At 36.8% G+C, this 14,651-nt stretch overlaps 1 protein-coding gene and 1 long non-coding RNA gene across 3 annotated transcripts in view; both read left to right on the top strand.

Moving 5' to 3' along the window:
* LOC134818897 (uncharacterized) overlaps positions 1 to 14,651 on the top strand; it is an 89,125-nt gene that overhangs the window by 65,073 nt on the left and 9,401 nt on the right. The window contains exon 1 of one of the 2 annotated variants that reach the window (XM_063828608.1): positions 12,685 to 12,710. The exons of the other annotated variant lie outside the window; for it this stretch is intronic. The gene's annotated coding sequence lies outside the window, so the exon portion shown is untranslated. Of the gene's footprint in view, positions 1 to 12,684; positions 12,711 to 14,651 lie in introns of those variants that run through there. 2 annotated transcript variants of the gene reach the window in all.
* Positions 547 to 7,776, top strand: LOC134818613 (uncharacterized). The gene is made up of 4 exons (XR_010160683.1): positions 547 to 769; positions 1,041 to 1,108; positions 6,947 to 7,090; positions 7,333 to 7,776. It is a non-coding gene; the product is annotated as an uncharacterized LOC134818613 (long non-coding RNA).

The raw sequence follows: 14,651 nt of genomic DNA, 5'->3' as shown, positions 1-14,651 counted from the left end.
TACTTCAGTTATTTTGTCCTCATCTTTACTGGCTGCAGTGTCAGCTGTTGTATTACACTTACACTCCTCTATACACCCCTTATTTGTCTTAAACTTCTCCCGCATTTTAAACTCTGGTTACCATCATGGAGACAGCCTTAAGTAGAACATACGTTCGTGATTTCAGCAATTAATTTAAAGGCACCGTTCCGACTGGACCTGTAACTCTATTACTATAAATATAACTCTATGTAATATTTTTTGTTTACACTTAGTTTTGCTGTCATCTACCCGTACAATTAACGATTAATCCAAATATGGGCATGTCGTCCAGTGTCCACTATGTCTGTACTTCAGTTATTTGTCCTCATCTTTACTGGCTGCAGTGTAAGCTGTTGTATTACACTTACACTCCTCTATAAACGAATTGGTCTTATTTGTCAAGTTTCCGACTCTTTCGCCCCAATTTTATTTGGAACTTCTGTTCCAAATAAAATTATTATAGTGTCAAGTCAACACTGTTGACGTGACTATTATATTAATAAATTAATCGACTCTAGAGATTTTGCTTTTATATTTGAAACAACTACCGTCCACGAAGGATTATATTTATTGCTATTTTATTTTATACTTACCAGAATCTGATTTCTCTATTAGATGTGTTGAAGTCAAAGATAATACTGGATTTTTGTTCGACCTTATACTTTTCTGCTGAAGCTCCATAACGGTCAACACGTATAATACCTCTCTGGGAACCTATTTGTGCATTCATGAAGGATGAAACCCGAAGGTGAGTTATGGACTTATTCTAAATTCTAATATTCTCATAATATCTAACTGCTTCCCTACTTACCCCTAACTTGAGTGCTTGTGAACCACATCAAAACCCTGATTTATCATACACCACGATTAATCGCACAAGTTGTCTTTCCCTCAAACTGCAAACTGAGCAGTAAATCGTGGTGTTACTGTACATGGTTTGCCTGGTGAATACCATGATTACAATATTAAGTTATGATAACAATTCTTCTAACCCTTAACACATTACGCCCACTTTGCAGTTGACGAACAGAGAAAAAGTCATATCTTGGGATATGGACCGATACATCAGTTGATCTTTGAATAAGAGGTGAGAATTAATTTTAAATATATCGATTTTGTAGGGTTTAATTTTATTATGAGGTCCTATTATGCATCATATAATGGGTTCGGAATGATACTATCATGCCACACAAGTCAACATATCAGAACAAGTCAAGTTACACGGCCACAAAGATTTTCCAATTAGACAATGTACCAGTCCTGCTTGAGTTGATCGGATCTATATAATATATCAGATTTGTCCTAGTTTGTCGGTCAACTGCTGTCAGAATCAAGTTTCATGACCCCCCCCCCCCCTCGCACAGACAAATACTACTGATAAACATCCTGACTCATATACTGATGTAATCTAGCAGTTTGGCTAGAACTATGCCAACAATAATTGATAGGTGAACTGTGCTGAAACCGTGCCAGATTATCTGGCATTACTAAAATATTGCTTGTGATTGTTAATCAGTCACCCGTCTAATTGTAGATGATGGTTATCACTGTAATAGTCCGAAGGTCGCAAACTTGCTCTGTTCCTCAACCCATATCGTGGTTCTGGTTCCGGTATCTCTTGATCACTTGATGGTTCTGTTCTCCAGCATCCAGCTGATCTGTGCCTTTATCACTATAGTCTCACGATGCAAACGTTGAGTTTTTACTTTCCTGTTCTTCTAAAAATCCGCTCCATCGATCACTTTCTACTTTAATTATTTAATTCCGTTAGAGGAGTACTCCTTATTGATATGCAGTAGCTGATAGACTCGCAGTCCCTAGCCGTGTACTTGTCCGAGCAATTAAAATCAATTAGGGATTGTGCTGATAGGAGAATAATGATAGTGGGGAATGTGGCAGTGTAAATATGAACCTGGAATTTAGGATGTGTGGCTCATCCATTAATATTATTATTAGTTGCCGCTAGTCTGTGCCCAGTTTGTTCTGGCTTTTTTGTGTACAAGTATTATATACATATCATAGTTTATTTTTGTAATATCATATAATATATAGTACGTAATAATAACCATATCACTAATAACTAATTAACTAATTAACTAATTAACTAATTAACTAATTAACTAATTCACTAAACTAATAGGGGGGCAGTAATATGACCGTTATATCCATTAACTGTCAAACCCGTTGTTATCTTCTTAGTCCTGGAATATTATGTAATAGGAAACTGGGCCACGTGTCATTGTCATTTTCACTCTGCAGGTTCAAGAGCATGCGTTTTGTAGCCGATTTAAAAAGGTTTATGGAAAAAAGTTTGGGTAGGGCCGGGTGCTTACATTTGCATTTACAGCATAAATTGAGAGTAAAGGTTCTTTAAAGAACAAGCGAAAATCTGAAATATGTGGTGTTGCACTCGGCTAACCAGGAAGCTGCAGTCACGTGATCTGAGTTTGCAGAGGGTGCATTTTCTGGGATGGTCATACGGATTTGTTGAGTGACTGAGCTACGGAAGTGTTTGTTTCGGTGCATGAGAATTAGTGTGTTTTTTACAATAACACTGTGCACGGTGAGCATACCATTGTCATTGAAAAATTGTTTAGTGTGCTCTGGCAGTCGACCGTCTTTGTAAAAGTAATTAATGTAACCTGGCATTACTGCAGATGCAGATTGCAGCCTGATACCCTGTTTTTGTCGTGAGAAGAGTGATTCAGTATGATTTTTTGCTGCAAACCCCCATATAATTGAACAGAAGTTTAAATGCGATTGAACAAAACTTTGATATAAATGTCAATATGTTCATTATATGCAAGCCTCTTGATTTATAACTGTAGCCTTATTTGAATCGGTAGGTGATATAATTCCTACAGTAGGTGACATAATTCCATCATTTTTTCTAACAGCTGCGATATGCTTAGACCATGTTAATTTATCATCCATTATAACGCCAAGAAACCGTGCTTCCCTTTTACGATCTAATTGTGTGTCTGCAATATGAATATTTGGAGTATTGTCAGTATTTCTAACACCGAAAAGCATATAGCAGGTCTTTTTTAGATTAAGTGAAAGTCCATCACAGTCAACCCAGCGTACAAACTCGTGGGAGAATTGGTTGAATTTTGTATCGTGTGCATTTTTACCTTTTATTAGATGTTTAAAGACAAATACTACTGATAAACATCCTGACTCATATACTGATGTAATCTAGCAGCGTGGCTAGAACTATGCCAACAATAATTGATAGGTGAACTGTGCTCGGTTGGGCCTGGGTAACACTCAATCCCAGTCTTGAAACCGTGCCAGATTATCTGACATTACTAAAATATTGCTCGTGATTGTTAATCACCCGTCTAATTGTAGATGATGGTTATCACTGTAATAGTCTGGAGGTCGCAAACTTGCTCTGTTCCTCAACCCATATCGTGGTTCTGGTTCCGGTATCTCTTGATCACTTGATGGTTCTGTTCTCCAGCATCCAGCTGATCTGTGCCCAGTAATCGACCGGGATTCCCAGTACCGGGAATCCCGGTACCGGGATTGGCAATTATGAGCTATCCCGGTCCCGGTCAAATGCTGATTTATGATCTCGGTCCCGGTCCCGGTTAATTCAGGATTCTTGGTCCCGGTCAATCACTCAAATTTGCCGGGATTTTGGCCTGGATCTTTTACATAATTTTATTCACTGTGATTTTAAGTTTTTCCTTTCATTCATTTTGAATTTCATCTTTAAACATCCTCTGAGCCAAATAAAACAATGTTTAAAATTGCTAAACAAGTTTGAGTAATAAATTATGATCATGAATTAACCAGTAATCGGCCGGAATTCCCGGTACTGGGAATCCCGGTACCGAGATTGGCAATTTTGAGCTATCCCAGTCCCGGTCCCGGTCCCGGTCAAGTCACATTTTTCATCCCGGTCCTGGTCCCGGTCAAATTATGCGGATCCCCCAGACAACCATAACACGAGGTTAACGAAAATATGGAATATAATAACCCCTAACTTAAAAATATTTGATTATTCTGTTAGTATTTCTTGCCTGAAATCCACTTGCCAACCAGCATTGTCATGCCGTGCCAACCAGCATTGTCATGCCGTGTATGACTGGACAAATACAGATTTTGATATTATTAACCTTAAAATTTCGTAGGCTCCTGTAGGGATTCCACCTGACCTCCAAAATTTCATGACCAAATCGACTTACTCTGCCAGCTAAGCGTATTCCAGTTGAATGTGATGTGTGAGTGAGTAAGTGTAGTGTAAAGAGATCCTATTTTTGTATCCAATTTGAATTCTAATAAAGACCCTAAGCATTATGATCAAATTTTTAGTACAATAGTTATATCAGGGTTGACATCTATGATTAATATTATAACCCAACATTCATTTTTTTCTCCCCTAAATTTAAACCCCCGGCCCCCACTTAAGACATTTAGCCATGATTTAACACCCAAAATACTTACCGTCCTTAATAATTGTAAAGACCATTTGTTACAAAATAGCTTATGTCCCTAGAAGGGTGTTCTGCTAACAGTTTTCGACTGACTTGAATGTCCTGCACAGCAGATTGAAGCTTCTTAAATTATTTTTTATTCTTATTGTATTGCTGTGTAAATTTGATTCTAATTCTAATTCTAATTCTAATAGCTGCTAGAATAGTACATGCCAAATATTCCCTCTTACACCCACAAATTATAATGCCTTCCTATCAACCAGACTAGCGTTCTGGTGTGTTCAAAAGCTACCAGCCAGTACATTCCTTGCCCCGCTAGTTGATTGTCAAAAAACCATACAGCTCAGAACAAATGGCCATTTACTACTAAGAGCATTATATGTTTTCATTTGTTTACATTTTATGCTGTTTACTCTCCTGTACTTCTAAAAAACCGCTCCATCGATCACTTTCTACTTTAATTATTTAATTCCGTTAGAGGAGTACTCGCAGTCCCTAGCCGTGTACTTGTTAGAGCAGTTTATTAGAGAAACAGGTAACATTGCATAGTTTATAGTGTGTGTCACTGATAAAATCAGTGATATTTACGGCAGATGCCAGATCCTGTAATAAAACGGAATCATAGCTTATAATATTTTTTATAGATTACAGCGGCTACACTCCTAAATTTGCTTCGCACACACCATACACATTTGTACATTCTAATTTCCATTGATAGATATATTCGCACGTGTGCGCGGCTCTGATCACGCCACAGCCCACAATTAATTGGCAAATATCATATTAGAGACACACCGAATTATAGACCAAAATGTGTCTAAGAGTTTTATGTAAACCACACTTGCTTCAGCATTTCTGCCAAAATTTGAGTGTGCATCACCGGAACTTCGAGATTTGCGTGAATTGTCGAGTTGTACAGACAGATCCGTCTGATAAAATCGATCTGCCGACACACAAAGCTTACAAAAGATTTGTGTCTTAATATATAGGGTGGGCCAAAAGTCAGTGGGCATACGTTGGCCTTAATAGCTCCGCTGTGTTTTATATTTTAGAGCTGTTGCTTTGCAGATGGCATACTGTACTTACTGGTTCGAGGATTTCGTCGTCAAAATTTGAAAATTCGAATATTTTAGACCACGCCCATTCAATATTAAAACACCTATATTGTTTTCTCTGAACATGCTGAACGCCTATTTTTTCAGAGACGGTAGATTATTAAATGTTGCATATGATCCGAAAACATGAGGCAAAACGGATTAGAAATGACCAAGTTATCAAGCATTTTCTGTATCTTGTTAACAATATTGACTGGGTGATTATGTGACACCGTGACACGACACCTTAATTGGGCACCCTTAACAATTCCCATAATGTTTAACGGGGTGGTTAACGGGGGTCACCTAATCACGTGATTAGGTAAACCAATCTCCTGATCACACGTAATGAATAAACTCGTTATGCTTCATATCTCTGTCATCTAAGAAGTTACAGTTCTAATTTTTTCAGGACAAACGTAATTCGAATGGCCAAACACAATTCAATAAAATTTAGCTCGATTCGACTATCAAAACTATTATATAAAAACTATATCAAATTAATGCAAAAATGAACCTTCATTTGAAAAAATTGAACTCTAATATTTATCGATTTGACAAATTCCTCGAACTAGTGGTGGTAGTAAGTCATACCAGAAAGAATTATTTCAATTGGGCACTCAGTGATTGAGCTATTAAGGCCACCCTGTATATATATAAGGCCACTTTTTGCCACTTAACCGCTTTTCTTGTTTGTCAAATAACTTTAGTTGTGAACATCGTTAAAGGTTGCAGATTTATCGAGGGTGTTCATATAATCAGGAAGACAATTTTACGTAAGATAATCAGTTAATTGGATAATAAGCAATAAGCTAATGAGCAAAAATTTAAAAACTTTTTTATAGGCTCAAAATGATTGGAATAGCTTAAAACACGGAGAAAAGTAGTTTTTAGTTATCAGGAATTACTAAGTCGAAAGGGCTGAAACTGAAAAACGTTAACCACAGGGTATTAGAGTTTCATAATTAATTTATATTAACTAATAAAGAATGGCTATTCTATAATAGACACCAGATACACCACATTTTACTAGCTCTAATATTGTTCAGATACACCAGACTTTATTAGCTCTACTATTATAATTGTGGAGTTATACCAGACGTAGACGTCACTAGTTCTTATATTGTTAATATACACCATACTTCACTAGTATTTATATTGTTACGATACACCAGACTTTAGTAGCTCTAATGTTGTTCAGATACACCAGAATAGCTCTAATATTATAGATATACTAGGAATAATAGAGGGGGCCAAAAGTCCCGTTACACACGTGTTTAATATTTATAACTATTCATTCGAGAAGTCTGTCGTCAACATTCGAAAATTCGAATATTTCAGACAATATTAAATCCCAATAATGTTTTATAATGATTTATTTTTCAGAAACTCAGCAACCGCTGCAAGAATTGAAATGCCGAAAATCATTTGAAAATTCTCGTCGATTATATGTTGGGCCATGCGTTTGATCATCTATGGAGATTGGAGGTCACTCTGATTTAGTTATTGAAAAGGAAATGTAAAACCAAGGTATGTGATATATGTTGCAAGTGACCATGTGGTCAAGTATTCATTTCTAACCTCCGGTTTGTGCTACCAAGCATTGATTCAGTCGATATTGGTCGCTCTGCATGTTGTTTTAAGTTACTTTTCAAATAGATCCAATGCTGGATTATATTAATGAGCTATTAATATAAAATAAATCCTTTTGGGTATGCTTAAACAAATCTTTACGTATCATGAATAATCTAATGTGACATAATATATTTCAGGAGACTGAAGAAATCCAAAGATAGAGCCAAAAAAGACAGTCAGAGGACCAATTTGATTAACCTTAACAAGAAGAAGGCCGAGCTGGATGAACAGATATTGCTCCGCAGCTCGTTTCCTAGACCCTACTTCATAAAAGTATCCCCATCCTCAACAGATCCTCAACATACAGCAGAACCTCAACCTCCAGCAGAGAAAGACAATTTTAAGTATTCCCGACGAAAATGGTCAATTCTCAGATTCAAAAATTCTCAACAATAGTCATGATCACCCAGATGTTCTGCCTAGGGTGAATGTTAAGACCACTAAGTATTCCGAAATGTGTTCTATGAATAAGCTAGATGGTATATTTAAATTGTCTTGGTAAGAACGTGCCAGTAACTGAGCCGCATATTTTAAAGGGATTAGATTTATCTATGTTTTGTCTTAAAGAACCATTTACTTCTGAGCTGCCCTGTCAAAATTAAAAGGGCGTATAGGTTGTTTCGGCAAAAGTTTCCTTAAATTATTGATGGACGATGTTAAAGATCGTAATTTGGTTATGAATACTTCCGAAGAATTGAGTGATTATGAAATAAAGGATATTGCCCGCTGTAGACAATGTTGGAGTATCCTTTAAATGTAGTTTTTTTTGCACATTTTACGGTTTGAAGATGTTTTAACCATGGTAAATTAGGTACACGTACTCAAGTTCGACACGCACTGTAGTTCGTCACTTATACTGTAGTTCGACAAACCCTAAGATTCGACTCTGTCGAACTCGAACCAAAGTGCTCTATCTGGACTCAAGTTCGACACTCACTTAAGTTCGACAAGAGAACTTAGACTGTCGGACTAAGGTTTTGAAATCTCCAATATCAAGCAACGATCCGTTATGAGCTTGAAATCTATTCGTTTGTTTGTTCTCCGCTTGTCTCATGCTGTTCAATTATGTTTGAATGTAATTTCTATAATCCACATCTGTGGACATTAATTAATTGACCTCATACTCAATTGTTAGTTAGCGGAGTTGTAGGCTTAACGGAGAGATAAAAGAGTAACGTGGTAACTCTTACTTCGTTTTATAGATCTAGACTCTAGAGTATGCTATGTAAATACAAGGGTCGACCTCGGCCTCGGTTTTACCGAGGAATAGCGATTTTTCCTCGGCCTTGGTCAGGAGGACAATTCCTCGGTTTGCCTCTGTTTTTTATCAAAGACCCTCGTATAAATATCTAACACATACCACACTTTATGTATTGTCACAAATGACTAGTAGTAGTAAGCGAGTACCGGAGACCAGTCCAGAGATTTGGCTGCTGAACCGGAAACCGTCTGATATCAATCTTTTTTCTTTGAAGCACTGATCTATGTTAATTTATATTGCAGATGAATTTTAGTTGTGTTATACATTAATATAAGGATACCAATAATACAATTTTGAGTTATATGAGGTGAGTTTTGTAAATCGTAAATATCGTGACTAAAATTCTGGCTTTACTGATTGAATTTGGAATATTTTTTCTGATTAAAATGCCGGATTAACTTATTTAATTTGAAAGATGCTTTCTCGTCTTATCCAAGTATCGACATTTCAAAAATAATCAATCTACCGAGACTTCAGTGTTCATACTAAAATAAGAATAAGAAGGAGAAAGTGTTGCTAGTTAGAAAATTGTAAAAAGTAAGGGTTTAGCTTTCAGTCAACGATCACGTCATCAAAGAATTTAACATGTAACTTCAAAATCAAATAGTCTAGAACCTTCTGAGATGACTCTCCCGTACACGCGGTAACAATTTAGTACTGAGTCTACTGCCCCGCGCACGCGAGTTCTTCTCGTCCAGTTGCACCTGAGATTTCTCGCGAATCTCGCAATTCGGATGACACCCACTATAGTGAAGCGACCGTGGGGGTCACCACGTGATACAATGTAGGTGTAAGTACAGCTGTACTGTAGTTTATACCTAATTAACCCCTATACACTTAGGGCATGTCGTGATATCATGGATCGCTTAGGTTCCACCAGGATCTGGTAGTCCTCATAATTCTGCGGCCTCTATGTATCGTCATCTCGTACACAGTATACACTGTCACTATGCACTATAGAAACCTGAAAAGTGGTAACTGCATACTGGAGGGAGAAGTGCCAAGACTACATGCGCTACATAGACGCTGTTGTCAACACTGCGCACGCGCGCACGAACCTTCCCATCGGGGTTCGTGGATAGGTGCTTTTCTTGACTTGTGAAACAAGCACGCCCGAAGTGGCGCGAAAGCACATGGTTAGGTGAAACACGAAGCAACGTGTGCGTTTTGCTTTTACCAGAGCCCTTAACTTGCGCTTGCAGTTGCTCTATCATATATCCAGATTTCTTGCGCTTGCAGTAGCGCTTGCATGCTTCCCGGCGGTTCTTTACTTGTGAAACATCAAACATGAAACAGCGGCGCAAAAATATATGGTCAAGTAAACACTTGCAGTATTTGCAGTATTTACTTGTATTTATTTGTGATTAACGCGTCACGTTATATATGCGTTAGCACAAATCATAATGAATGCGCGTTAGCGGTTAAATATATTTATGTTATTGTTTAAAAAATATAGTTACTGTTATGTCTTATACCTCTGCTGTAAATTTTAAAATGTTTAATAATTAACAGACCAATTTAAAGAAGGTGCAGTTTATATTTTTCCCTCGAAAGCACACTCCCCAAATTGCGCGCATTGTAGTTCTAGTTACTTCTTTCATGAAACTTCGTGAATCGAAATTAAATCTTTTACAATGTCAAATGTACTAATATACAATATAAGAATCAATTTTTAGAATGAAATTAATAAGTCCAGAAACGCTACTGTCTCATTTATCTGTGAAAAGCTCAATAGCCTAAGTACATTTTGTTACAAAAAATTATTTAAAAAATTCAATTAGAAGGATTTAAGAAAGATATGATTTCTAAAAGTATTACAAATGATTGTTTCTTTGGAATGTTTAGCTATGATATATTCTTAATCAAATATTAAGTATGGCCAAGCTATGTAGGGTTTTTTTATCTGAACGATGTCAACAATCACATTGCGAGTCGTTTGCAACTCTCCGAACGTCTCTAAAACCATCATAGCACACAGACAAAAAACTGCATACATATTAATAACCATTAATAATAATACCTGTTTCTGGTATCAGAACCTTGTATTACGTAATTTAAACCGAAAAAGTCACATGCCCCACAGAAGCATGGTTTCATGCCCCTCAAAAGCTGTCCAAATTAGACTTGACATATCTCAGCATTTTCATGTGACTTGTACATTGTAAGGTTTGATATGTTTTGAAGGATAGGATATTGACCCACCATTCCACCATGGACCAAAATTATTGCTAATCTTTACTTGGAGCCACAAGGCCAAGGGTAATTTTTGATTTTTTAGGAAACTTTTTTAATTCTTAAAGGGTAGATTTTATATAGGGTCATTGCTATATTATGTGTACAAGCAGGAACCCGTCTAACCCTAAAGTGGTGTCAAGACTCGAGAGACTAAAATAATTATTACCTATTTAATTCGCGTTTTTGACACCACTTGGGAGTCCAAATTTCGGGCACTAAAATTATTATTCCTTGGTCAATTTTTTATTTTTTCATACTGATTCTACATTAATGACTTTTCATCTCTCCTGAAATCTGTTGGTGACTATCCAGTTCTTGCTGACGTTCTGATATCACATCTGCTGTGGGCTGACGATCTTGTCCTTCTTGCTCTAAGTCCCGAGGCCTTGCAAGTCAATATCAACATTCTATTTGATTTCTGTAACTCCATGGGCCTTGAAGTAAATATTAAGAAAACTAAGATTGTAATATTCAGCCCTCCCAAACGAAAGCAGTCCTATGAAACATTCACATTGGGAGGTCAGCCCATCCAGCACACCGATAATTACTGCTATCTTGGCATAATATTCCACAGAAATGGATCGTTTACAGCAGCAAATACTGAGCTGAGGGCCAAGGCTCTCCGTGCTCTCTATGGCCTCAAAGGCAAAATAGTTAAGGATGCCCTCTCACACCGTGCCCTTAATATTCTATTTGACTCCTTAATAAAACCAATCCTGCTTTATGGCTGTCAAGTCTTATGCCCCCACTCAAAAACCATGAGATACCTTTCAAAAATAGATGACAAAGCCAACCCCCAGCATACCTTGAAATACATTGCACAAGACCACTATGAAAAATTCCACCTAAAGTTTATCAAGTGGTCTTTATCTGTACATTCAAAAGCATCAAATATAGGTTGCTGGGGCGAAAGCGGGCGCCACCCCCTATTCTTTGAAGCCTGCAAACTTGCAATAGATTACTATAGTCGCCTTGAAAACACTGAAAACGAACTACTCTGTGCTGCATTTCACGAACAAATCATGTTGGGACTTCCTTGGTATACCAACATCTCAAAGCTTCTCACCAAATACAACTTCACCCCCTCATCTTCCTCAAAATCTAAGCTCTCCACCCAAATCAGTCATAACATGAGGGAAGAATTCGTGAATACCTGGAAAGCTGCCAAGGCCTCCTCGCCAAAACTAGAATTCTATAACTTAATTAAACATGATTTCGAACCAGAGGCATATCTACGAATTATCAAAATACCTGATGTTCGAAAAAGTCTGACAAGGTTTCGTATCAGCTGCCACAACCTCTACATCGAAAGGGGCAGATACGAAACCCCCCTTGTACCAAGAGAAGAACGTTGGTGCACCTACTGCTTTCTCAGCAAAGGGCTCAAGCCTATTGAGGACGAAAGTCACGTATTGATTGACTGTTTGCTCTACTCCTCAGTTAGGGAAAAATTCAATTTCCATCCCCTAAACATTACTGACCTAGTCGGTTTGCTCTCCAACAAAACTCTAGATCCTACCACACTCACTGCCACAGCAAGAGCAATCCATTCAATTCTCTCTGTGAACGAAAATTATACAGCCTATTATAAGAGCCCAGATTTCCACTCAAATACTGGCAAGTGCATAATGCTATAGGACCTTAAAATAAGATTGAACCATACAAACTCGATTTATCTATTTTTCTAAAACTAGCATTATATAACATTTCTAAATTATCCCTACACACTTGTAAATAATTAGAATTGTGTAACTTAAATTATTTCAGAATTACAACTATTGTGTACTCAATAAAGTAATTATCACTTTTGTATCCTTGTATCCTTGTATCCTTGTATCCTTTGAAGGCCATTAAAGCATTTGACCCAGTCAAAAAAGTTTCAGTTGTATATCTTTTACGGTTTTTGCGGAAAGTTGCGTTAAAGTTGATGCCGTGGTGTCAGTAAAATGGCACGGATAAATAAATATATATCAGTTTTAAACTAATTACAACACTACAAATCTATTACATTTATTGAGGATGACTGTAAAGGTACATTTTACCGACATTTGAAGTCAAGGCGTTGTTTTACTGATAGTTGTGGCTGACTAATAATATATATATATATATATATATATATATCGTCTCGCTTTATATATAGTAAGATATTGTTTGAATAATTTTTACCTCCGTCTAAGGCAAAGATGCACACTCTCGTTAATTTTACAGCAATAGCAGCAAATCTGGGGAAACTTGGTGGACATTGACTTTTTTCACACAATTTGAGTATGTTGACTTCAACATTATGTTGCAGCTCATTGTGGTTAATCTCAATGTTAGAGTGATGTTTTTCTGGTGCACAAAACACTACAGTACGGTTATGTTGTATAATTATGGTTAATGGGTCATCTATGTGGCCACTATGGTGGTTAAAATACCAGTTTTAGGGTTAACCACCATTTTGAGATATGATATTATGAACTGAGTAGTCATTATATTGAGATCATATCATGGTGCAACTATCACAAAAGTTTTCAAACCTCATGGGGGGCATTTTGTGGTCCTAATGGTGGTTAAATTGAAGATGAACGGTGAGCTATAAATATTGCTCCGATTATAGATGTATAGTGGTGGTTGTTCATTTGTGCATGGATGATAATTTTTTATCACAAATGTGCAATTTAATAGTATGGTTGATTAGTGCAGCTAAGGTGGTTAAAATGTCTCGAAGATATCCTATATTTGCACTAATTAACCATTTTTAGAGCACATATTAGCTTCGTAAAGCTATAGCTGGCCATGCTACATTATCTAGATATAACTACCTGCTCATTTATATGACCAGAAAGATTGCTGAGTCCTGTGTTGCGTCCATCATGGTTAATTAAGGTATAAAATTGACCAAAATCAGTGTTTTTGTTCGTTTTAACCGCCATACGGCCACATATTTTGTTGCATTATCTTTAAAACCACTTATTCTCCTTCAGCTATCTCTCATAATCAAATATCAAAACAAAATAAGGCACCAAAAGGTCAGATTGTGCTGAACAATGGTTAATTTGTGAAGGCTTCTGTTGACCGAAGGTCCAAAATCAACATGTTTTAACCACATTATGGCCTCATCTAAGGTTTTATGGTATTGGGACCATAGCCAAAAGTTTTGGGCACCTGGATGGTGTACTCTGCTTTTGGAATTATGGTGATATCTCAATGCTGTGCCATTCCAGGTGGTTAAGTACGCGCGCGCGCGCACGCGTACACTTTTGGGGTTTTTTTGATATACCACAGTTGGTGGTTAACCGTTTTACATTACACCTTCACTGAAAGTATTGGGCACTCTAGTGGTGACATAATATATAAGGAAATTAAGCATAAACTAAATATGTTGGCCTACAGATGGTTAAGTACGCGCGCGCACGCGTACACTGTAACATAAACACATATAAACCACTCCACAGACCACATTTATTAACCTTTTTAATTTCTTTCTTCAACTATGTGTCAATGAACCGTTTCTGTTCAATAATGACCAACAATTTTAACTGTAACACTCATATCTTCAGTGTAGTAAGGGTTTGAGTGTTAGAAGTACAAAAAAATGTCCACTATCAAATCAGTCATATTTCGACTACTTAACCACCTAACTCAGCACAACATGTTCTGGGATTTATTTCGTTTGCATATCATGAAGCTATGACATTTTTGGGACCTATTGTAAATATTCAGATTACTCGAATTATAATTTGTGATTTTTACGAGGTGGTCAAATGCTTCAAAGTGGTAGTATTCAAAGTTTCCCAGATTTGCTGCTATTGCTGTTATGTTATCTTTTACAGCTTGTGCATAAGGGTTAATTTAAATTATTTAAACCTTAGGTACTGTATAAAAATAACATTAATTTATTATTATTATTATTATTATATTTTAAATTATTGCTAATCGCCTATGCCCATCACCATACCTACTGAAGTAAGGGTGTTT

This window comes from Bolinopsis microptera, chromosome 7 (genome assembly GCF_026151205.1).
Source record: "Bolinopsis microptera isolate Bmic1 chromosome 7, MBARI_Bmic_1.0, whole genome shotgun sequence".
Lineage (NCBI taxonomy): Eukaryota > Metazoa > Ctenophora > Tentaculata > Lobata > Bolinopsidae > Bolinopsis > Bolinopsis microptera.
This window is presented reverse-complemented; position numbering and strand designations above follow the sequence as displayed.